Source organism: Nicotiana sylvestris, chromosome 7 (assembly GCF_000393655.2).
Source record: "Nicotiana sylvestris chromosome 7, ASM39365v2, whole genome shotgun sequence".
Lineage (NCBI taxonomy): Eukaryota > Viridiplantae > Streptophyta > Magnoliopsida > Solanales > Solanaceae > Nicotiana > Nicotiana sylvestris.
The window spans coordinates 152,107,737-152,133,567 of NC_091063.1; positions in this window are offsets into that span (position 1 = coordinate 152,107,737).

Genomic DNA, 25,831 nt, shown 5'->3' on the forward strand with positions numbered 1-25,831 from the left:
ACGTTAATCAGAATGAATTGGGAAGCACAATTCTCAATTTGAAGCTTAAAATTTGAAAGATTTGACCAAGTTTTGACTTGCTAGTATATGATCTCGAATTATAATTTTTATGATTTGGTTAGCTCCGTTAGGTGATTTGGGACTTAGAAGCGTGATCAGAATGTATTTTGGAGGTACGAAGTAGATTTAGGCTTGAATTGGCGAAATTAGAATTTTGGTATTTTCCGGTTGATAAGTGAGATTTTGATATAGGGGTCGGAATGGAATTCCGAAAGTTGCAGTAGGTCCGTTGTGTCATTTGGGATGTTTGTGCAAAATTTTAGGTCATTCGGATGTGGGTTGGTAGACTTTTTGATCAAAAGCGTAGTTCAGAAGATTTTGGGAACCTTAGGCTTGAATCCGAGGTGTTTTGGTTGATTCGATGTGGTTTGAGGTGTTTTGAAGATTGGTATAAGTTTGGATAGTGGTATAGGACTTGTTGGTGCTTTTGGTTGAGGTTCCAGGGGCCTCGGGGTGATTTCGGATGGTTGGCGGAAGATTTGAGTTAGGTTGTGACAGCTGAAATTTTTCCCAATTCTATCATAATCGCACCTGCGGTTAGGGGACTGCAGGTGTGGTCTCGCAGAAGCGAGTTAGGAGCCACAGATGCGGCCAAAGGCAAAGTAAGTGAAAACCACAGATGCGAGATATGAACCGCACCTGCGGGCCCACAGAAGCGGATGTCTGGTCGCAGGTGCGGAAGAAGCCCTAAGTGATGATCGCAGAAGCGGTTGCACTGGAAAGAGGAATTGGCCACAGGTGCGAAAAGCCTGGGCCAGAAGGTATAAAAGAATTCCTTCGCGATTTTTGAGTTGTTCTTCACCATTTCAAGTCGGTTTTGGAGCTTTTTAGGAGATTTTGAAGAGGGATTCAAGGGATATCGTCTGGAGGTAAGATTTTTGAGCCTAATAATCGATCCTATGACATTATTTCACTGGTTTGGCCTAAGATTAATGGAAATTAAGGGTTAAAATTGGGGATTAGGGCTTGGTATTGGAGACCTTGACTTGAGGATTTGAGGGGCCATTTGTGGTCGGATTTGAGTACTTTTGATATGTATGAACTCGTGGGGAGATAAAGAATCTATTGATGTAAATTTTATCGAATTCCGAGACGTGGGTCCGGGGGTCGGGTTTTGGTTAATTTCGGGATTTATGTTGTAAATTGATTTTTTTTCGCATGGGCTTCGTTCCCTTAGCATATTTTGACGTTGTGATTCTGATTTTGGATAGAGCCGACGCGAGTTGAGGCTGATTCAAGGGGCAAAGGTATCACATGCTAGAGTTTGGACCGGATTGAGGTGAGTAATGATTTTAAATATTATCCTGAGGGTATGAAACCCCGGATTATACATCGTTGTGCTATATTGAGGTGACGCACACGCTAGATGACGAGCGTGGGGTCGTGCACCATTGGGGAGTGTGACTTAGTCCATCCCGAATGACTGTTTTACCGCGTATTTCATTGAAAACTATTTGCTATCATTATGTTTTGGGCTGAATGCCATATTTGGGCCTCGTGCCAACTACTTGGACCCTTAGGAGATTTTTACTGATATTTCCTCACTGTTGTGATTTTATATCTGTACTCAATCATGCTATATTATACTGTTTTCATAACTCAGCCATGTTGACTCTGTTTTAACACATTAAATGATATTTTAAATGATATTTTGGGCTGAGCATCATGTTTTACTGTTGTCCGAGTGGCTTATGAGATTCTGACTGAGTAAGGCCGAGGGTCTGTATTGTGAGGATACTTTGGGTCGGGCTACACGCCGCAACAGTGATACACTAATTATGATTATGAGGTCGAGGGCCTGAGTTGTACGCCACGAGGTGGCTTGATATGAGGCCGAGAGCCTATTGATTATGCCACAGGATGGCTTAATATTGTGCTTGGGCCGTAAGGGGCCCCTCCCGAAGTCTGTACACCCCCAGTGAGTGCGGTTACCCATTGTGATATGAGATATAGCCCGAGGGGCTGGTGTGGTTCCATGATATTGCCCGAGGGGCGGATTCTATTGACATTATGCCCGAGGGGCGGATTTTTATGTGTTTATCTGTCCTAGCTGCTTTTCATTTAATTATTTAACTGTTAAAAATGTGTCTTAAAGAAGCTTATTCTGAACTAAGGTGTCTTTATATATTTTCACCATTTCATTGCTTTTGCTTGTTTTATATTACTTCTTTATAGCATGTTGATGTGCTTTTACGTGATTTCTTATCGCTCAATATTCATTTGTTGTTATTACTCACTGAGTTGGAGTACTCACTTTACTCCCTATACCCTGTGTGCAAATTCAGGCGCTTCAGGTCCCGCTAGCGAGTGTTGATTGTTTCCAGCTCAGGCGGTTCGGAGATTCACTAGGTATCTTATCGGCGTTCGCAGCCCAGTGCTTCTCCCCTATCTTATTTTCTCTTGTTTTAGTTCTGTAATAGACTATGTAGACTCTTACTGTTTTAATTGGTTAGTAGATGTTCATGACTGGTGACACCCTGATGTCGGGCTATGTCTATTTTGCAAATTGTACTGTTTCACTGTCTATTTGGAATTTACTCATGTTAATGACTTAATTATACTATTTTAATTGCTTAAAAATTGAATTGGGTGTTGTGTCGGCTGGCCTTGTCTTCACGAGAGGCGCTATCACGACCGGGTCTGAGTTTAGGGTCGTGACATGCAGGTGCTGCCCTAGGTGCTGTGCGAGCTACACCCCAGCCCCTATCACAGCCTCGACCACGACCCCGATCTCTAGTGGCCCCAACTGGTGGTACTGGTGGCCGTCCGTCCTGCCCGGTAGCACTTGTCCTCACCATCTTGAGAGAATAGAATAACAGAAGTTTATTTACCAGAATCAACAGATTCGTACGACAAGAATTCAAGAATGTGAAGTTTTTCCTAAAGGTTCTAAAGCCTCTCGAAGATAAGTACAGGCGTCTCCATACCGATCCGCGAGACTCTATTAAACTTGCTCATGACCCGTGAGACCTATGGAACCTAGGCTTTGATACCAACTTGTCACGACCCCAAAATCGACCCGGTCGTGATGGCGTCTATCGTGAAACTAAGCCAGCCGACACATTTCCAAAATAGTTTAACATTTCATTTAAAGATTAAATAATACCATTTTCACTGAAATTCCATAAAAGATGTAAAGTCAAATCAAAATAAAAGCGAAAAATAAAATGCCCGACCTCAGGTGTCACTAAGTCATGAACAACACTACATTTGTTTTGAAATACAACTAGACCAAAATAGTCTGAAATATCCAAAATATACTAGAAGGGAGGTAAAGAAGGAGAAATGCGGGGCTGCGAACATCAGACAGCTACCTCGCAATCTCCAATGAAATACGCGTCTAGAACAGTCAATAACTGCTACCGTGGCCTGAGATGCCTGGATCTGCACATAAGGTGTAGGGGATAACGTGAGTATACCAACTCAGTAAGTAACAAGTCCAAACAATGGACTGATAGGTAGTGACGAACTAAACCTCAGAAATTATAACATATTTAAATTGTACAGGAAAGTAGACATGCTGGCAATTTAATATTTTTAACTTGATAGTAAAGAAAAGTACTAATCTGGACGATATGAAGTATAAAGCTCGTAAAACTCTACATGTCAATGCCAAAAATGTATAAAAAATGTACCGTGTTCTCCCACTCTCAAGCGCTCAACCACTCGGTACCATATATGGCCATCCGGCCTAGGGAAATCCATCCCGAAATATAAATAACACACTCACCTCAAGTCAACCGGTACCGAGGAACAAGGGTAATCCAACCCTAAGGAGAAATCCATCTCCAGGTATTAGTACTTCGGACAAATCCATGTCTAGGGAAATCCATCCCTCAATAGTATCATGCATGCTCACTGGTGGTGTATAGTCTCCGGATGGTCTCCTTTCAGCCCAAGTGCTCAATAGTATCATGCACGCTCACTGGGGGTGTATAGTCTCCGGAGGGTCTCCTTTCAGCCCAAGCGCTATAACAAACCAATGAAGTCATAATCAATATTGTGTTGTGGCTTGCAGCCCGATCCCATACTGTCACTCATAATCAGGCTCTCGGCCTCACTCAGTCATCACTCTCTAGTCTCTCACACACAGCTCACAATGCCATGATACTAGTCCGAAACAATGATATGATGTTCCAAATGATAACAACCGAGACTGAGACATAATAGGATATGCATGAACAAGACTGAGTACAGAATATCAATGAAACTAATGATATGACAGCAAGAAACGACCACTCGGGTCTCAACAGTATCGGCATGAAGCCCTAACATGATAATTAGCATGATTTACAGTTCTTTTACTTAGTCACATAATCACAACACAGATATGAGCAAGAAAGAGTCACTAAGCGGTGCCATAGAATGAACCAAGCCACAATTCTTACGGTGCACTGATAATAGGCTAAATTGTTTAATATAGCCTATGTTTAGCTCAATTTAATATAGCCTATGTTTAGCTTAAGGATGGTTTACTATTGTAAATGTTCAACTAATGCAAAGTTGGCTCTAATCATGACTTTAATGTCTCACAGGAATTCAATAAACAAATGAGGATTTATGATGGTAATCAAATGAAAAATGGAGTCAAATGACGAAAAGTTGAGCAACAACAGCTTAACAAGAGAAAACCCCACTAGCGCTGGTCATGCGCTGGTCATGCGCTCCCGTGCTAGTTCAGTGATTTGGATAGAAAGAAACCCCATTAGCGCGGGTCATGCACTGGTCATGCGCTCCCGCGCTATTCCAATCCGGGAAATCAATTATTTGGGGGCAAAATGGGAAATCTGAGAGGATCCACTCAACTTACATAAAGTAAAGCTCCATTATTAAGAGAGATCAGATTTTGAGGGAGAAAAAGCCATAGAAGAAGGAGGAGCTTCATCTTGGAGCTAAGAAAGGAGAAGAAGAACAACATCTTGGAGCAAGGATTCAAAGAGTTCTTCTAAACTTTCTTCTATTTGTTTGTTTATATTATGTTTAAGACTTTTATTGTTGATTTTTGTATGATTATGAGTAGCTAAAAACTCTAGTATTCTTGGGTCATGGATGTTAGATAATTATGTTATTTGAAGCTTAGATTGAAGATATTGAATTTATTGTTATGAGTTGTTTATTTGATTCTGCTTCTAATTATTTTACTGCGTAGCTAACAGTGAAATATTATTTACGAATCTTGAATTAAACTTGAAAAAGGAAATTCTTGGTTGCATATAGAATCAAATAGAACAAGTTTTGAATCTCGGGCATCGGGTGAAGAATTCGCAATTAAGATAGACATATACTTAATTGCCTTGTTTGGTTGAAAAATAGGAGTTGTAAATGCATTCTTGCTAATATTAATACCATAGACATATAGGTATTAGTTTAACTTGAATAGATGCATAAGAACTCGAAAGATTCTTATGAATATTATTAACCCTATAATCAATAACCCGGATAATTCAATAAATCCATTTTAAGCTAAAATAGTAGCATAATTTCTAGCAAGTCCATGACCCGGGAATATATTTATCCAAATTGTTATAAACATATTGTGAAATTGGTGTAGTAATTTTGTGTTGAATTATTGTGCAATTATTAAGTAAGTTGTAAATTGGTTCTTTATATATTTTGTGATAATTTAGCTTGAATTGATAATTGTTTGAGTCTACATCAGTCGATAAGTTGATCACAATTCCTCGTGGGAACGATACTTTACTTACTACTATATTACTTGTCGATCGCGTACACTTGCGTGAGTGTTTTGGTCGCAACAAGTTTTTGGCGCCGTTGCCGGGGAATTAGACATTAACTATTCTTCTGGGTTAGACTTTTATTATTATCTTTACAAGTTTATTTTATTTTTCTTTTTGTAAATATGTTATTTTTATAACTATTTGATTTTTCTCTTTGTATGTTTCTAGTTCTCTTAGGATGACATCTGAGGATGAAATATACAAAGGTAAGGTTAATGATGAAGACGCTTGGTTAATCAAAGATTTTTATGGCCCGTATTTTTTGGCTAGTCATGACCTCACCTTTTGGACATCTGAATTTGAATATGGGAGTAAAGGTTGGTATTGGGACGGATATTCTCGATTAGTGGATTCTGCGAAACGACGTTGTTTACTAACAACGGTGATGAAAGATTGGTCTAGGAAGAGAGATGAGCTTGCACAAAAAAGTGATAATTTTGGCTTGGTTGTGCATAACTTGGATTCAGATTTGAGGGCAAAGGTTGATGCGTGTAACGCCCAACAATTTAATGATGAGTTGTATGAAGCTGAAAAAAATCTTCTAGACCAAATACAGGAGCTAAAACAAGAATACCAATCATTAGATCATATTTTTCTTGAGGATATCCATGTTAAGAAGAGTGCTCTAGAGTCATGTGAGGGAGTAGATAACATTACTTTAGAAGAATTGAGTGTTTGTATAAATGGGGATGTAAATAGTAGTAAAATTCATGAGTTATGGCGCATTAGACCTCATTCCAATCATTTTTTCACATTTTGTTTAGATAGTAAGATAGTAATCGAGCCACCTGACCCTATGGAGAAGTCAAAGAGTGAGGATGAAAGTGTCTATATTCTTGAATTTATTGTGCCAAAAAGCAAAAATTACATTCCTCATCCAAAGGCCGAGAAGTGTCGAGTGAAAAATTTATTACTTGGACTGGTTATCTTTGTAGCCCACCAAAGAAGCATAGCGACAGACTTGATGCCTTGTTAGGGGTACAATTCATAAGTTCAAGGTGGAAGCAAAAAGTAGTTCACATTGTATATTGTCTATGTAGGATTTGTATATACGCCTGTGTAGTATATTTTGTATAATAATTTTGAATTTTGTAAAATAGACTAATTTCTTTTTATGTTTATTGTTTATATTTTCAGCTTAGTTTGTAATTTTTATTTTTATGTACAATTGTAGTAAGTATCTCTAATATTAGGTAGACCGATAAACATTATATCATTCTAATTGAAGAACAGGGTAGTCTGAATCCCTGTTATACATACTAAGTGTCAACATGATATTAACAAAAGTGTGGGGTATTTACTCCACCTGCTCTTAAAATGATTTTTTTAGCTAATATATCATGTTGTGCAGATAAAATGTCTAGGCGCCCAAGCAAAAGATCAAACATTGGACTACCTGAGGTTGCATCTAGTAGCCGACAAGGATGGGGATGGGGACAATGTTCCCTTAGAAGACGAAGAATATTTGCGCACATTTGAAGAAGAAGATGCTTAGGCCAATGGCCTCAGGGAGTATTTTTTCTGATCTATTTTGTTTTTATTTTGCATTAGGGACAATGCAAGTTTTTAAGTGTGGGGTGGTTTGCCCCTATTATAATATATTTACTTTGTCAAATTGCTCTTTATTTGATTGAGTTTAATTTATTTATTTTTTGATTTTATTTAGTGTGTTAAAGTTGCTTTTAGTTTGTTTTGTTAAATTACAGTATTGATAGATAGTAGTCCTAATTTCGAAATATTGCTACTAGATTTTCTTGATTTAGTCGGAAAAAAAATCAGAATTAATTCGAAAAAAAATAATAATATATTTTTGTTTATTTTATTTTTCAGTTTAATGTACGCTAGTTTTGGTTTAATTTAAATAATTCCCCTTGGGTTTTCTTTATGCCATGGTTCTTTTCCAAGGGTGTATTTGAACCGGGTATAGTAATTTTTTTCTCCTTTATGTCAATTGAATAAAAAGTTCCTAAATTAAAGAGTTAATTCTTCTCAAATACACATGCTTAAAAAGTGATATATGCCTTATTTGTGATGTTCAAATCTCAATTCTTGATTCTAAAGTAAGTGCCTTAAATTGTATAATTATGACTATGCTTAACTGCTTTGACTAGAGAGTTGAGAAAGATCCAAGCTTGAGTGAATTGTGTGTCAATGTGTGAGTAAGGATTGCTGGAATATTCTGTGTATAATAGTTGATGTCTAGAACTTGCCCCCAAGTGTTTTGCAAAGCGAAATAGTAGCATTATTCAGTTTAGGAGATGATACAAGCATTTCTTTGTTGAACCAGTTTGATAATTATTTCCACCTAATTGTATATATCTTAGTCAAACCTTTTGAGCCGTTAATCCTATTTCTTTGGCACCCACGTTATAAACCTTACCAATTTATGTAATATATTAGTTGTTTGCACCTCTATCTCTCATGAGCACTTAATGTTGTTTTAATGTTGAAGAAGTTGAGAAGAGATTGGTTGGTTTATTTGAAAAACAAAATCAAAAAAAGAGTGAAAAATAATTCATATATGTATATATGTATATATATAGGGGATGAATTTTCAGTAGTAACATTCCCTAACCTAAGGTGCTTGAAGAGAATGGAATTTGTTGTTAGTATGTAAAATCTCAAAAAGGTTGGAGATGGTTTAACATAGGAATGATGCTGAAATTTTGAAATATATTGTATGTATGGAAGTGTTCAAAGAGGTGTAGTTACTACATTCTATATTTTTCACACTTTTTTTTCTAGCCTACATTACAACCAATAAAAGTCCTACTAGATCCTTGACTGAATAAGTTCAATTAGTAGAGTATTACACTAGGGGCAAGCATATGGTATGTCATCTGTTGCACATGAATTTCTATTCTGAGAGTGAGTTAATTCTTCCTATTTTGAGTTCCTGAATATTCTTGATTATTATTTTGAGAGAAACTAGTCTATATTATTTGTGGGAGGACACATGATTTTTAAAGGCAAGGAGAATTTTTGACCTTTGTGTTAGAGCAAGTAAGCAAGTTATGAAAATGCGTGGCACTTGTGAGTCATGTCTTGAGGTTGAATTATTATAAATTGGTAACTAAGTGTCAACATGTGTTATTACAAGAAATTGTTTGATAAAAAGATCGTCCTTATGTGAAGTTTATGTTAATTGCTCGAGGACGAGCAATGGTTTAAGTGTGGGGTGTTGATAATAGGCTAAATTGTTTAATATAGCCTATGTTTTAGCTCAACTTAAGGATGGTTTACTATTGTAAATGTTCAAATAATGCAAATATTGGCTCTAATCATGACTTTAATGTCTCACAGGAGTTCAATAAACAAATGAGGATTTATGATGGTAATCAAGTGAAAAATGAAGTCAAATGACGAAAAGTTGAGCAGCAACATCTTAACAAGAGAAAACCCCACTAGCGTTGGTCATGCGTTGGTCATGCGCTCCCGCGCTAGTTCAGTGATTTGGACAGAAAGAAACCCCACTAGCGCGGGTCATGCGCTCCCGCACTAGTCCAGTACGGGAAATCAATTATTTGGGGGCAAAATGGGAAATCTGAGAGGATCCACTCAACTTACATAAAGTAAAGCTCCATTATTAAGAGAGATCAGATTTTGAGGGAGAAAAAGCCATAGAAGAAGGAGGAGCTTTATCTTGGAGCTAAGAAAGGAGAAGGAGAACAACATCTTGGAGCAAGGATTCAAAGAGTTCTTCTAAACTCTCTTCTATTTGTTTGTTTATATTATGTTTAAGACTTTTATTGTTGATTTTTGTATGATTATGAGTAGCTAAAAACTCTAGTATTCTTGGGTCATGGATGTTAGATAATTATGTTATTTGAAGCTTAGATTGAAGATATTGAATTTATTGTTATGAGTTGTTTATTTGATTCTGCTTCTAATTATTTTACTGCGTAGCTAACAGTGAAATATTATTTACGAATCTTGAATTAAACTTGAAAAAGGAAATTCTTGGTTGCATATAGAATCAAATAGAACAAGTTTTGAATCTCGGACATCGGGTGAAGAATTCGCATTTAAGATAGACATATACTTAATTGCCTTGTTTGGTTGAAAAATAGGAATTGTAAATGCATTCTTGCTAATATTAATACCATAGACATATAGGTATTAGTTTAACTTGAATAGATGCATAAGAACTCGAAAGATTCTTATGAATATTATTAACCCTATAATCAATAACCCGGATAATTCAATAAATCCATTTTAAGCTAAAATAGTAGCATAATTTCTAGCAAGTCCATGACCCGGGAATATATTTATCCAAATTGTTATAAACATATTGTGAAATTGGTGTAGTAATTTTGTGTTGAATTATTGTGCAATTATTAAGTAAGTTGTAAATTGGTTCTTTATATATTTTGTGATAATTTAGCTTGAATTGATAATTGTTTGAGTCTACATCAGTCGATAAGTTGATCACAATTCCTCGTGGGAACGATACTTTACTTACTACTATATTACTTGTCGATCGCGTACACTTGCGTGAGTGTTTTGGTCGCAACATGCACACCTACTCGCCCCTCACTTGGCATTTGTGTCACTTCAATATAAATCACATAACACATATTTGGGGGTTTCGAACCCTCAGAACCATGTTTGGAAGCGTTACTTACCTCAAACCAAGCAAAAAGTCTAACTTGCGATGCCCTTGTCTCTCGATTCTACCTCCAAATGCTTTGAATCTAACCAAAATCAGTATGCTAACATCAATATACACTAAAGGAATGAAACCCACATGAAAATTATCAAATTAGACCAAAAATCCCAAATTTGCTCAAACCTGGCCCTGGACCCAGGTCTCGGAATCCAACAAAATTTGTGAAACTACAAACTCCTTTCATTCCCGAGTCTATTCATACCAAAAACATCAAAATCGGACCTCAAATGGTCCCTCAAATCTCCAATTTAAACTCTCCAATTTCAAGCCCTAATCCCCTAAATTTCTTCCCTAATTTCCACTAATATCATGATTAAACAATGAAAAAATTATCATAAACACATAATAAAGCTTAAGTAGCTTATCCAACTGATAACCCTTGATCCCTCTTGAGAAATCACTATCCAAGCTCAACACCCGTCTTAAAAATGGAGAAATTAGACAAAATTCGCGAAGGAGTCCTTTTATACTTTCTGCCCAGCGATTTTTCGATCCTCGCCAGTAACAAGAATAACATCTTGAAATTCGGGTTTCATACCCTCAGGACAAGATTTACAATCATTACTTACCTCAAACCGGTCCAAACTCTAACCCGCGATACCCTTGCCTCTCGACTCGGCCTCCGAATGCTCCAAATCTAACCAAAATTAGTATATTATCATCAATATATGCTAAAAGAGATAAAAGAAAGGAGTTCTCAGACTGATAACATCAGAAGCTATCAAGAAATCGCTAGTAGACTAGTATTATAAGCGAGTGTAGCGTGTATTTTGCAATTACTGACTTAAAATCTTGAATTCGCCTGTAGCATTCTGCTTTTCATATCCTAATTTTGCTATGAAGCACAATACTTACACTTATGGTCAGAAGGGAACCATGATTTCAAGTTCTTATAACTACAGTAGGTTCTAAATTTGATATTTGTACATATTTAGTGATTTTGAAGGGGAGCCTTGGAGCAACGCTAAAGTTGTCTCCGTGTTACCTATAGGTCACTGGTTCAAGCTATGAAAGCAATCCCTAATGCTTGCATTAGGGTAGATTGTCTATATCACAAGGGTAGACTGTCTACATCACACTCTTTGGGGTGTGGTCCTCCCCGGCCCTGCGTGAATGTGGGATGCTTTGTACAACGGGCTGCCCTTTTTATATTCAGTGAATTTTTTTAACACAAATACACTGTTTGAGCAAAAGCTACTAGATTCGAATGAACCTATAGTCGAGCTTCTAACTCTACCATATGTATAAAAAAACATTTTACCTATATACACAATATAATTTTTTGATGAAGGGTGTTCAACTGATCATAGCAAAAGCCAGAAAAATCTACCGAAAATAGAAGATGAAAAGGAGCATCGCGAGTTAGAGTTTTTGCTTGGTTTGAGATAAGTAACACTTCCAGGCTTGGTTCTGAGGGTTCGAAACCACGAACATTGTTCTATATGATTTGTATTGATGTGATGCAATGCTAAGTGACGGGCGTGTGGGCGTGCACCGTGAGAATTGTGGCCTGGTTCATTCCATAGCACCGCTCAGTGACTCTTTCTTGCTGATATTTGTGTTGTGATTATGTGATTAAGTAAAAACACTATAAATCCTGCTAATTATCATGTTAGGGATTTACGCCAATACTGTTGAGACCCAGTGGTCGTTTCTTGCTGCCATCTCATTAGTTTCATTGATATTTTGTACTCAGTCTTGTTCATGCATATCATATTATGTCTCAGTCTCGGTTGTTATCATTTGGCACATCATATCATTGTTTTGGGCTAGTATTATGGTATTCTGAGCCCGTGTGTGTGAGACTGGAGAGTGATGACTGAGTGAGGCTGAGAGCCTGATTATGAGTGACATATGGGATTAGGCTGCATGCGCGCAGCAGATTATGGATTATACCTTTGTTGGCTTGTTATAGCGTTTGGGCTGAAAGGAGCTCTTCCGGAGTCTACATACCCCTAGTGAGCGCAGTTGATATTTTTGAGGGATGGATCTTCCCTGGACATGGATCTTGCGAAGTACTTATACCTAGAGATGGATCTTCTCCATAGGGCTGGAATATCCTTCCTCGACACTGGGTGACTGGTGTCAGTGATGTGTATATATTCCGGGATGGATCTTCCCTGGGTCGGATGTCCATATACGGTACTGAGTGGTTGAGCACTTGATAGTGGAGGAACATGGTACATTTTCATGCTTTCTGTACATTGGTACGTAGAGATTTGCTGAACTTTATAGCACTTGATAGTGGAGGAACATGGTACATTTTCATGCTTTCTGTACATTGGTACGTAGAGATTTGCTGAACTTTATACTCTATATTGTTCAGATTTGTATTTACTTACTGTTGAGTTGAATACTTGAACTGCAAGCATGCATACTTTACTGTACAATTTAATTGTGTTTACTTGTGGAGGTTTAGTTCGCACTACCTATCAGTCCATAGTTTGGACTTGTTACTTACTGAGTTGGTGTACTCACGTTACCCCCTACACCTTGTGTGCAGATCCAGGCATCTCAGGCCACGGTAGCGGCTATTGACTATTCCAGACGCGGATTTTATCGGAGATAGCGAGGTAGCTGCCTGTCGCAGCCCCACCTTTCTCCTTCTTTATCTCCTTTCTAGTTTATATTTTCCTACTTCCAGACTATTTTGGCCTTGTTATGTTTCGGTACAATTGTAGTATTGCTCATGACTTAGTGACACCTGAGGTCAGGCTTTTATTTTTCGCATTTTGGTTTTCGATTTTATATCTATATGGAATTTCAATTGAAAAGGGTTGTTATCAAGTTTTTAATGAAATGTTGAACTGTTTTGTCGGCTTGTCTAGTTACATGATAGGCACCATCATGGCTGGGTTGGTTTTGGGATAGTTACAAGTTGGTATCAAAGCATAGGTTACATAGGTCTCACGAGTCATGAGCAGGTTTAGTATAGTTTTGCGGATCGGTACAGAGACGTCTGTACTTATCTTCGAGAGGCTGCAGAACCTTTAGGAAAAACTTTACATTCTTGAATTCTTGTCATGCGAATCTATTGATTCTGGTACTAAACTTCTGTTATTCTATTCTCTCACATATGGTGAGGACACGTGCTACCGGTCAGGACGGACGACCACCAGTACCACCAGTTGGGGCCACTCGAGGTCGAGGTCATCGTAGGGGCAGGGGTGTAGCCCGCACAGCAGCTAGGCCAGCACATGCAAATCCACCAGACGTCCCAGTTCATGATCAGGTCCCAGTTTTGGATGCTCCAGTAGGACTACCTCAGGCACCGGCTGCACCGATTGTTATCCCAGGTCTTTAGGAGACCTTAGCTCAAATCCTGACCGTGTGCACCGAACTTGCTCAGGCGGTCGTTGTTTCTACTACAACAACTACTTCTCAGGCCGGGGGAGACACTCAGACTCCCGCCGCTCGTACACTTGAGCAAGTTGCTCAGGGACTTCAGACACCGGAAGCACCACCAGCCCAGCTGATTGCTCAGGATTTTGTGGTACCAGTCAAGCCCGATGACGAGCAGCGTCGATTGGAGAGATTTGGTAGACTTCAGCCTCTGACTTTCAGTGGTGCAGAGGGCAAGGATGCCCATGGTTTCTTGGACAAGTATTAGAGGATTCTTCATACAACAGGTATTCTGGAGACCAGTGGGGTCTCATTTACTACCTTTCAGTTTTCTGGAGCTGCCTTTACTTGGTGAGAGGCTTATGAGAGGCGTAGGCCTGTTGGTGCAGCAACCCTTACCTAACATCCGTTCTCCATTCTCTTTCTAAAGAAGTATGTACTACATTCCTACAGAGAAGAGCTACGCAGGCAGTTCGAGCAGTTACGTCGGGAGGATATGACCGTGATGCAGTATAAGATAAGATTCTTCGAGTTGGCCCGTCATGCTATCTAGCTAGTTCCCATGGATAGGGAGAGGATCAAGAGGTTCGTTGATGGCCTCAAATATCAGCTACAAATTTTTCTGACCAAAGAGAGGGTATCTGGCACTTCTTTTGAGGAGGTGGTTGACATTGCCAGAGAGATAGAGTCAGTTCGCCGCTATGAGCGAGTTGATAGGGAGGCCAAGAGGCCTCGGGGTTCTGGCAGTTTTGGTGGTTTTCCTTCTGGAGGTCAGTTCCAGCAAGGTAGAGGTCGTCCATTCAGACATGCTCAACCAGCTCGTTCGGGTCACCGTGGTGGATCATCTGGCCATAGTTCTCACAGTTCACATCAATGTCACTCATCTCTCAGTGCCTTTCCAGCTAAGAGTTTGACTCATGCACCCTCAGTTCAGGGTTCATCTATGCCTGGTTCTTCTAGCGGGTATCCCGGTGCTCGGGGCTCCCTTAAGTCCCCACCGCCATTTTTTGGGAGAGGTTGCTTTGAGTGTTGAGATTTGGCTCATATCAAGAGATTCTGTCCCCGTCTTATGAGAGGTTCATCCCGGCAGAGAAGTCAGCCTTCAGCTTCAGCACCAGTTACTTCCCCACCCGCCCAACCAGCTCGGGATGGAGGTCAGTCAGCTAGGGGTCGCCCTACAGGGGGAGGTCGATCAGGTGGTGGTCAGGTCCGTTTCTATGCACTCCTAGCCAAACCAGATGCTATTGCTTCAGATGCTATGATTACAGGTATTGTCTTAGTCTGCCTCAGAGATGCCTCTGTATTATTTGACCCTGGTTCCACTTTTTTATATGTGTCATCATATTTTGCTCATTATTTGGATACGCCCCGCAAGTCTCTTATTTCCTCTGTTCGTGTATCTACTCTGGTGGGCGATACTATTATTGTGGACCACGTATATCTGTCGTGTGTGGTGACTATTGGGGGTTTAGATACCCGAGTGGACCTCTTGTTGCTTAGTATGGTTGATTTTGATGTCATATTGAGCATGGATTGGTTATCTCTGTGTCGTGCTATTTTAGACTGTCATGCTAAGACAATGACGTTGGCTATGCCGGGGGTGCCACAGATTAAGTGGTGACGTTCGAAGGATTATGTCCCCAGCAGGGTGATTTCTTACTTGAAGGCCCAACAGATGGTTAGAAAGGGTTGTCTTTCTTATTTGGCCTTTTTGAGGGATGTCAGTGCAGAGACTCCTAGTATCGATTCAGTCCCGGTAGTGAAGGACTTTCTGGATGTGTTTCTGCATACTTGCCGGGCATGCCACCGGATAGGGATATTGAATTTGGTATTGATTTGGTGCCTGACACTCAGCCCATTTCTATTCCACCACATCGTATGGCACCGACGGAGTTGAAGGAATTGAAGGAGCAGCTTCAGGAACTTCTTGATAAGGGGTTTATTCGGCCTAGTGTGTCACTGTGGGGTACGCTTGTCCTATTTATGAAGAAGAATGATGACACTATTGTCACACCTCCTTTTTCCACCCCCGGAAGGGGGTACGAGAGTTTGTCCAATTTAAGTGACAATCGAAACGGGATTATTTTGTTTGTTCAGAGTTGTCACTTGGGATAATTTATGGTGTCCCAAGTTACCGGTTCAAATCCCGAATTGAGGAAAGATTGACTCTGTTTTATAGTCCACGAACACAAAAATCCGGGTAAGGAATTCTGTTAACTCAGGAGAAGGTGTTAGGCATTCCCGGGTTCCGTAGTTCTAGCACGGTCACTTAAACTATTAAAATTGGCCTAATTACCTGATTTTGCATGCTTTAAACCTATTGTGCATTTTTAACCTTTTAGCCGCTTTTAATTATTTAACCGCTTTTTTTATGATTTATGGAATTATTTCTTGAACAAGTACGATTGTCGTACACTTGCCGTTTTGGAACACACCGCAAACCACGCTACATGAAATGCATCCATGATTCGCGATACGTTTATTTTATTATTAATTCGAAGTTGTGGTCAGGTCACATGAAATGCACACCCGAATTGAGGATTATGTATCAGACCATGCCACGGGAACCGTACCCATAGCCACAATGATTTATTAATTGCGCCTAAAGCAAAATACGATATTCATTGAATTATTTTTCCTACTTTAGATTATTGCAAATTTGTGAATTATGAATAGGAGATTTTAGTGAAAGAAGTATGATACAACTATTATTGTCATTAAGAGAAACACTTTTTCTATAGAGTTATTAAAAATCATAACTTAATAATTACTAACATTCCATCTTACAAAATACTTGAGGTAGAACTACATTCTCACTAACGTAAATAATAAAATAACCAAATAAGGACCTACAAAACATGGAAAAATGCTAAGGCATGATTTACGAAACATTGTTATCATGAAATCGGAAGTTTCAAAATCAACATCCATTAAACACGATTTAAAGCTCACTTGAATGTTCTCTTAATCCACACTAACGAAAAACCAAAGCTATAAAGAGTCAATTATAGATGAACACTAATGGAGATCGAAATGCAGTAAAAGGACATTAACCAAGCAAAATATCATGTATCACTGAGCAAAACAGAAAAAACAAGCAAACAAAATATACAGGAGAGAAAAGAAAAGTGAACCTTATAGCGAGAAGCTTTCTTCATTATAATCCAACACTTTTATCCCAAAGATTTATACAGTGAATGATTTGAAAGGAGCAAAAACACAAGAAACTGACGATAAGATCTGGACTAAATTACGCCTCGAACTGAAAACCAAGTCGGCGACCTTGACGCGACGAACTCAACTTTTGGAGTTGCTATTTATCGAGAAGGGGACTGTTTTCAGGTGATTTTGGCAGCTGTTTTTCCTGGGTTTGGGAGGTGTTTGTGGATTTTGAGGGTTGTCCGGGACTAGTTTTTGACATGAGGTTGGGCTGCTGGTTTTAATGGGAAAATGAAGGAGCTTTTAAGAAGAAGAAGAAGACAGTCTGTGTTCTTCTCCTTTTTCTCTTTTGGTGGTGAGTCTTTTTAATTATATTGGTTAGTGTGACTATTAATAGAAGAAGTATCAGAAGATTTGCATAAGAAGAAAAAGAATGCAAGACTTAGGACAGTGAAAAGATTTTCCTTCCTCCGTTTCTACCCATTCTGTCGCTACTACTTTTTTAAAAGAAGAAGATGGAGTTTTGTGGGTGGTATCGCTGACCTCTCTACTTTTTCCCCAGATTTTTTCTCTCGTTTCTTTCCAACCGTTCTTCTATATCTGTCTGCCCCCTCTTTTGTGTATTTATCCTTTGTTATATAGAACTTCCCCCAAAATTAATGGGCTTGTAGAACAAGAAAACCAATATTAAAAATGTGTGGTCCCCTCCACAGGAAAATAACAAAATTAACAAAGTGATCCAAATGAATCAAATTTGTTAGGTGGCATGTGATTTTGGAGAAAAATGGGGACCACTTTCTTTCTTATTTTTGCCTTTTTAAACCTCTTCCCTTTTTTCCCTAAAAATTTGCCGACCATTTCTATATAAGTTAATGTATATTTTAAAGAGAAACCAGAAAATTCCAAAATGTATGGACCCCAAAATAATGGTGAGTGGAGAGTAAAATCTGTTTTGAAAGGAATTCATGTGCATATGTATTTTGGAAAGATTAGAGAATCAGTGCATGTGTGACGTGGGGAGTATTTTTGAAGCCATGTGAAAGTTTGTTACCAAAATAATACAGAATCTTCCACGTTGCCAAATATCTTTGGTTCTTTTTTTTTCATTTATTTTCTTTTATTCTAAAGATGAATTAGCTTTATAATTACTATATTAATGAAATTTAAATACTACTCAATATATACTAAAATGTAAAATATTTTTTGAACTTTTCCTTTTTATCTTTTTTGGAAAATAAACTGGCGAGACTATTTTTGTATTTTTTTCAAAAATAAAACTAACTAGACAAAATATCAACTAGCTAGGATGAGGAAAAATATTTTTGTAACTTTAGATAAAACAAAGTAAAGAGAACGATACTAAACCTAAACTAAATATTTACGGTAAAATATAAAAAAATTTGGGGATGGTAAAAAATTACATGTCTACAACTATGAGGATGTGCATTGATTACAGACAGTTCAACAAAGTGACAATCAAGAACAAATACCCATTGCCTCGTATTAATGATTTATTTGACCAGCTTCAGGGAGCGAAAGTGTTCTCCAAGATTGATCTCCGGTCAGGGTATCACCAGTTGAAGATTAGAGACTTGGACATTTTTAAGACAACTTTCAAGACCCGATATAGTCATTATGAGTTCCTTGTGATGTCTTTTGGGATGACCAATGTCCCATCAACGTTCATGCATTTGATGAACAATGTATTTCGGCCTTATCTTGACTTTTTTATTATTGTATTCATTGATGATATTCCAGTGTACTCGCATAGTCAGGAGGATCACGCTGAGCATTTGAGAGTTGTATTGCAGCGGTTGAGTGAGGAGAAGCTTTATGCAAAGTTCTCCAAGTGTGAGTTTTGACTTAGTTCAGTGGCGTTCTTGGGGCATGTGGTGTCCAGTGAGGGTATTCAGGTTGATCCAAAGAAGATAAAGGCGGTTCAGAGTTGGCCCAAACCGTCCTCAACCATAGAGATTCGTTGCTTTCTTGGTTTGGCGGGTTATTACTGTCGGTTCATTCAGAGATTTTTATCTATAGCATCACCCTTGACCAAATTAACTCAAAAGGGTGCTCTTTTCAGGTAGTCGGATGAGTGTGGGGCAGGCTTTTAGAAGCTTAAGACTGCCTTGACCATAGCTCCAGTGTTAGTTTTGCCATCAACTTCAAGTTCTTATACGGTATATTGTGATGCTTCTAGAGTTGGCATCGGTTGTGTGTTGATGCAGAAGGGTAGAGTGATTGCTTATGCTTCTCGTCAATTGAAGCCCCATGAGAAGAACTTCCTTGTTCATGATTTGGAGTTGGCTGCCATTGTTCACGCGGTGAAGATTTGGAGGCATTATCTCTATGGTATGTCTTGTGAGGTATTTACGGATCATCGTAGCCTCCAGCACTTGTTCAAGCAGAAGGATCTCAATTTGAGGTAGCAGAGATGGTTGGAGCTGCTAAAGGATTATGACATTACTATTTTGTACCATCTGGGAAAGGCCAATGTAGTGGCCGATGCCTTGAGTTGGAAGGCAGTGAGTATGGGCAGTTTTATTCCTACTGGTGAGAGACCTCTTGCCGTTGATGTTAAGGCCTTGGCCAATAAGTTTGTGAGGTTAGATATTTTGGAGCCCAGTCGGATCTTAGCTTGTGTGGTTTCTCGGTCTTCTTTGTTTTATCGTATCAGAGAACGCCAGTATGATGATCCTCATTTGCTTGTCCTCAAGGACAAAGTTCACCACGGCGATGCCAGAGATGTGACTATTGGTGATGATGGCATATTAAGGATGTAGGGTCGGATATGTGTGCCCAATGTAGATGGGCTTCGGGAGTTGATTCTTGAGGAGGTCCATAGCTCGTGGTATTCCATCCATCCGGGTGCTGCGAAGATGTACCAGGATATGAGATAGCATTATTGGTGGAGGAGAATGAAGAAGGATATAGTAGGATTTGTAGCTCGGTGTCTCAATTGTCAGCAAGTGAAATATGAGCATCAAAGACCGGGTGGCTTACTTCAGCAGATGGATATTCCAGAGTGGAAGTAGGAGCGGATCACCATGGATTTTGTAGTTAAACTCCCACGAACTTTGAGAAAGTTCGATGCTATTTGGGTGATTGTAGACCGGCAAACCAAGTCCGCGCACTTCATTCATGTGTGTACTACCTATCCTTCAGAGCGACTAACTAAGATTTATATCTGAGAGATTATTCGCCTGCATGGTGTCCCAGTTTCTATCATTTCAGATAGAGGTACTCAGTTCACATCGCAGTTTTAGAGGGTCGTGCAGCGAGAGTTGGGTACTCATGTTGAGTCGAGCATAGCTTTTCACCCTTAGATAGACAGGCAGTCCGAGTACACTATTTAGATATTGGAGGACATATTGCTCATTTGTATCATTGATTTTGGGGGTTCATGGGACCAGTTTCTACCGCTCGCGGAGTTTGCTTACAATAATAGTTATCAGTCAAGTATTCAGATAGCTCCCTATGAGGCTTTATATGGGAGGCGATGTAGATATCCAGTAGGTTGGTTTGAGCCGAGCGAGGCTAGGCTTTCGGGTACAGACTTGGTATAGGATTCTTTGAACAATGTGAAAGTGATTCAGGAGCGACTTCGTGCAGCGCAGTCGAGACAAAAGAGTTATGCTGACAGGAAGGTTCGTGATGTGTCTTACATGGTCGGGGAGAAGGTTCTACTGAAGGTTTCACCCATGAAGGATGTTATGAGATTTGGGAAGAAGCGCAAATTGAGCCCTCGGTTCAGCCTTTTGAGGTGCTTTGGAGGATTGGGGAGGTGGCTTATGAGGTTGCGTTGCCACCTAGCTTGCCGGGGGTGTATCCGGTATTTCATGTTTCTATGCTCCAGAAGTACATTGGTGATCCGTCTCATGTTTTGTATTTCAGCACAGTTCAGTTAGACGGTGATTTGACTTATGACATAAAGCCAGTGGCTATTTTGGAGCGGCAAGTTTGAAAGTTGAGATGAAAGGATATAGCGTCAGTGAAAGTGTAGTGGAGAGGTCGGCTCATGGAGGAGGCTACTTGGGAGATCAAGCGGGATATGCGGAGCAGATATCCACACCTGTTTGAGGCTTTAGGTAAGTTTCTAGACTCGTTCGAGGACGAACGTTTGTTTAAGAGGGGGGATGTAATGACCCAGCCGGTTGTTTCATGAGTTATAGCCTCGTTTCCCTATTTTTACTTCTTTATGTGTTATTCAGTTGTATTGTGTGGTATCAGGTTGGTTGATTTGGGTTCGGAGTGGTTTTGGAAAGGAATGCGACACTGAGTCTCCTATTTTGAAGTTAAGTTGGAAAAGTCAACCGGATGTTGACTTATGAGTAGATGATCTCGGATGTGAATTCTGACGGTTTGGTTAGCTCCGTTAGATGATTTTGAACTTAGAAGCGTGTTCGAAATATAATTTGGAGGTCTGTGGTATATTTAGGCTTGAATTGGCGAAATTGAAAAATTGGCATTTCTCGGTCGACAGTGGAAATTTTGATATCGGGGTTGGAATGAAAATTTGGGAATTAGAGTAGGTTCGTAGTGTCATTTGTGATGTGTGTGCAAAATTTCAGGTCATTCAGACGAGGTTTGATGGGTTTCGGCATCGTTTGCGGAATTCCGAAGTTTAGAAGTTCTTAGGCTTGAATCCGAGGGTGATTTAGTGTTTCGATGTTGTTTGGAGTGTTCCGAAGGTTTGAATAATTTTGAATAGTGGTATATGACTTGTTGGTGCTTTTGGTTGAGGTCCCGAGAGCCTCAGGATGAATTTGGATGGTTGACAAAAGAGTTGGAATTGAGTTGGCGCAACAGGAATTTGCTGCTTTTGTTATTTCCGCACCTGCTGATTGGGGGCCGCAGATGCGAGGTCGCAGATGCGTGAGAAAGGCCGCAGATGTGGTTTTGGACCAGTTAGAGCTTGATCGTAGGTGCGGTGGTTTTATCGCACCAGCAAGGCTGCAGGTGCGTGTGTGTAGCCGCAGATGCGGAAGTTGAGGGTAAGTGGAATCCGCAGGTGCATTTGATGGACCACAGATGCGGTAGCGTAGGTGCACTCATTTGGACCGCATGTGCGAGTCTCCTGGGCAAAAACTATAAAAGCCACCCTTCGCGAATTTTTGCCCATTCTTCACCATTTTTGGACGAGTTTGGAGCTTAAAGCAGCGATTTCAAGAGGGAATCGAGGGGTATCAGTGAGGTATGTTACTTGGTCTTTACTATTTGTGTTTGTGATGATTTTCCTCTGTTTAATCATGAAATTAGTGGGGGATTTGGGGTGAAGCTGAAAGGTTAGAGCTTGAGTTTTGGAAAGTTTTGATTGAAGATTCAAGGGGCCATTTAAGGTCGGATTTTGATGATTTTGGTACGTATAGTCTCAGGAGTGAAAGGAGTTTCTAGTTTTGTGATTTTTGTCGGATTTCGAGACGTAGGCCCAGGGGGGACGGGTTTGGGTGAATTTCAGGATTTTGGTTTGAATTGATAGTTTTTCGTTTAGAATTGATTCCTTGGACTATATTGATTTGGTTGCATTGCTTTTGGTTAGATTTGGGATGTTTGGAGGCCGATTCCAGGGGCAAAGGAGTAGCAGAGTAGGATTTGGCTTGGTTTGAGGTAAGTAACGCTTTCAAACTTGGTTATGAGGGTTCAGAACCCCGAACGTTATGCTATATGATTTGTATTGAAGTGACACAAATGCCAAGTGACGGGCATGTGGGTGTGCACTGTGAGAATTGTGGCCTGGTTCATTCCATGGCACCTCTTAGTGACTCTTTCTTACTGATATTTGTGTTGTGATTATGTGATTAAGTAAAAGAAATGTAAATCATGCTAATTATCATTTTAGGCTTCACGCCAATACTGTCGAGACCCGAGTAGTCGTTTCTTGCTGCCATCTCATTAGTTTAATTGATATTCTGTACTCAGTCTTATTCATTCATTTCATATTATGTCTTAGTCTCGGTTGTTATCATTTGGCATATTATATCATTTTTTCGGGCTAGTATTATGGCATTGTGAGCCCGTGTGTGTAAGACTGGAGAGTGATGGTTGAGTGAGGCTGAGAGCCTGATTTGAGTGACAGTTATGGGATCGAGATGCACGCCGCAATAGATTATGGATTATACCTTTGTTGGATTGTTATAGCGCTTGGGCTGAAAGGAGCCCCTCCGGAGTGTACATACCCTCTGTGAGCGCAGTTGATATTTTTGAGGGATGGATCTTCCCTAGACATGGATCTTGTCCAAAATACTTATACCTGGAGATGGATCTTCTCCATAAGGCTGGAATGGCCTTACTTGGTACTGGGTGACTGGTGTCAGTAATGTGTATATATTCCGGGATGGATCTTCCCTGGGCTGTATGGCCATATACAGTACTGGGTGGCTGAGAACTTGAGAGTGGAGGAACATGGTACATTTTCATGCTTTCTGTGCATTGGTACATAGAGATTTGCTGAGCTTTATACTCCACATTGTTCTTATTTGTATTTACTTATTGTTGAGCTGAATATTGAACTACAAGCATGCTTACTTTACTGTACAGTTTAATTGTGTTTACCTGTGGAAGTTTAGTTCGTCGCTACGTGTCAGTCCATAGTTTGGACTTGTTACTTACTAAGTTGGTGTATTCACGTTACCCCCTGCACCTTGTGTGCAGATCCAGGTATCTCAGGCCACGGTACTGGCTGTTGACTATTCCAGATGCGGATTTCGACGGAGATAGCGAGGTAGCTACCTGACGTTCATAGTCTCGCCTTTCTCTTTCTTTATCTTTCTTCTAGTTTATATTTTGCTACTTCCAAACTATTTTTGGCCTTGTTGTGTTAGTGACACCCGAGGTCAAGCTTTTATTTTTCGCATTTTGGTTTTTGATTCTATATGAAATTTTAGTTGAAAAATGTTGTTATTAAGTTTTTAATGAAATGTTGAACTGTTTTGGGAATGTGTCGGCTGACCTAGTTCCATGATAGATGCCATCATGACCGGGTTGATTTTGGGGGTCGTGACACAAATTAATTAGCTTGAGTAGATGTTTCAAATAAGGGGTTGTGAGCACGTGATTTTTGTTTACACGACAATTACTCCAAAAGAAATCGAAAAAATAAATAAATTGTCTTTGCGTATAATTTTGTGAATTTGCGTGGCATTTTGATAGTTATTTGTAGTTTTTATCTGTGATTTGTTTAGTTTTATCAATAAAAAAATACAAAAATATATGTCGCATGTAAATTTAGGATTTTGTTCTACTATTAGGAATTAATTAAATCGTATTTGGTTTTGAATGATTAAAAAATCACAAAAAATATTATCTTTGGTAATTTTGTCATTCTATCGTTTAGAGTTTGATTTTTTTTAATTAATATATGATATTGTGTGTTAAGTATTACTAAAGAATCAATTGATGTCTTGTGATATAATTTTAATATTTTTTATATTTTTATTTTTAGGATTTTTTGTAAATTCGGATTTTAATTAGAAATAGAAAAGAAAAAGGGAAAAGAAAAGAGTGCAAAATTGAAGAAGATTCGGACCTGGGCTAATTTTAAACCCAAAAATCAGGCCCAAAACACGCTGACCCAGTCCATCCCTCAGACACCATAAAGAACGATGCCGTTTTGGCACCCTCCATCTGAACCGTTGGTCAAACAGATCCAACGGTCCAGTTCAGGTCCCTCATTAATCCAAGCGACGTCGTTTAGGCATGACCTATCGGAGCCGTTCATCCCATCCAATCCAACGGCTCTAGGCTTTCCCCAGATACCCGACCCACTGATACCCGGATTGACCCATTCCCAATATTAAACCAAAACGATGTCATCTCTTTAAGTTGAGAGATCAAGGCCGTTGATCAATGGTGATCCAACGGCCATAATTCAACCCCCCGTCCCGTATATAAACTTTCCCCTCTCACCCCCGCGCCCTAAGCCAGACCCCCCCTCCCTCATCTTCGTCTCTTTTAGAGACTGAACCCAAGCACCCCCAAGAACCCTAGCGCCACCCTTGCATCCCCTCACCGTAAACCCGGCGGCAACGATGCCGGTGACCACCAAACTAACACCCCTAGTACACCTCGACCCCTTGGACACGGATCTGCAAACCGTTGGTCTCGAATCCTCCCCCATCGTCTCGAATCTTCATTTGGAGATTCGAGCCAAACCCCAACCTATGCCAAACCACCCCAAATCCATACCAGTTACTCCCCTGACCTCCCTCATGACCAAACCAAGCTTGGTTTGGTTCGAATCTAACCAAAAAACTCCAAGTCCCAAATCAAACCCAAGAACCCTAGAAATCCAGAATCTGAGGGTTTTGTCCATTAAACGAAAGGGTTGGGGTCTAATAGACTTTAATCGAAGTGTTCTCAGTTGAGAACACTTCGATTAAAGTCCGTTCAACCCCAAAAGAAGTCCGAGTCAGAATCCAAGACGGGTTCGTCTGATTTTCAATTTCTTAAGGTATTTTTTCTTTTCCTCGTCAGTTCCATGTTGTTTTCTGTTGATGTTTGTTTATGTGTTTAAATGTCAGTTGATTTGTTTTCATTTTTGTGTCGACTATTCTGTCCACCTTGCCCGGACCTTTTATTTGGTCGAATTTTTCTCTATTCATTGACGAGTGTATGCGTTTAACTATATAATCGATTGAAATAAGTTTTGATCGATTAATTAGTTTCCAGGGCAACTCTTTGTTTTGGGCAGTACAATTTGAATCACCTGTTAATACTGTTGGATTCTGATCATTTGCTATTGATTGTGTGTGTTGTAATTCGCGTAGTCGATTCGATATATGTCGTCAATTAGTTTCAGTTTAGAATGATAGTAATCTGACTCATGCTATTTAATTTTATTTACTGAGGCATTGTTGGAATCGGCTGA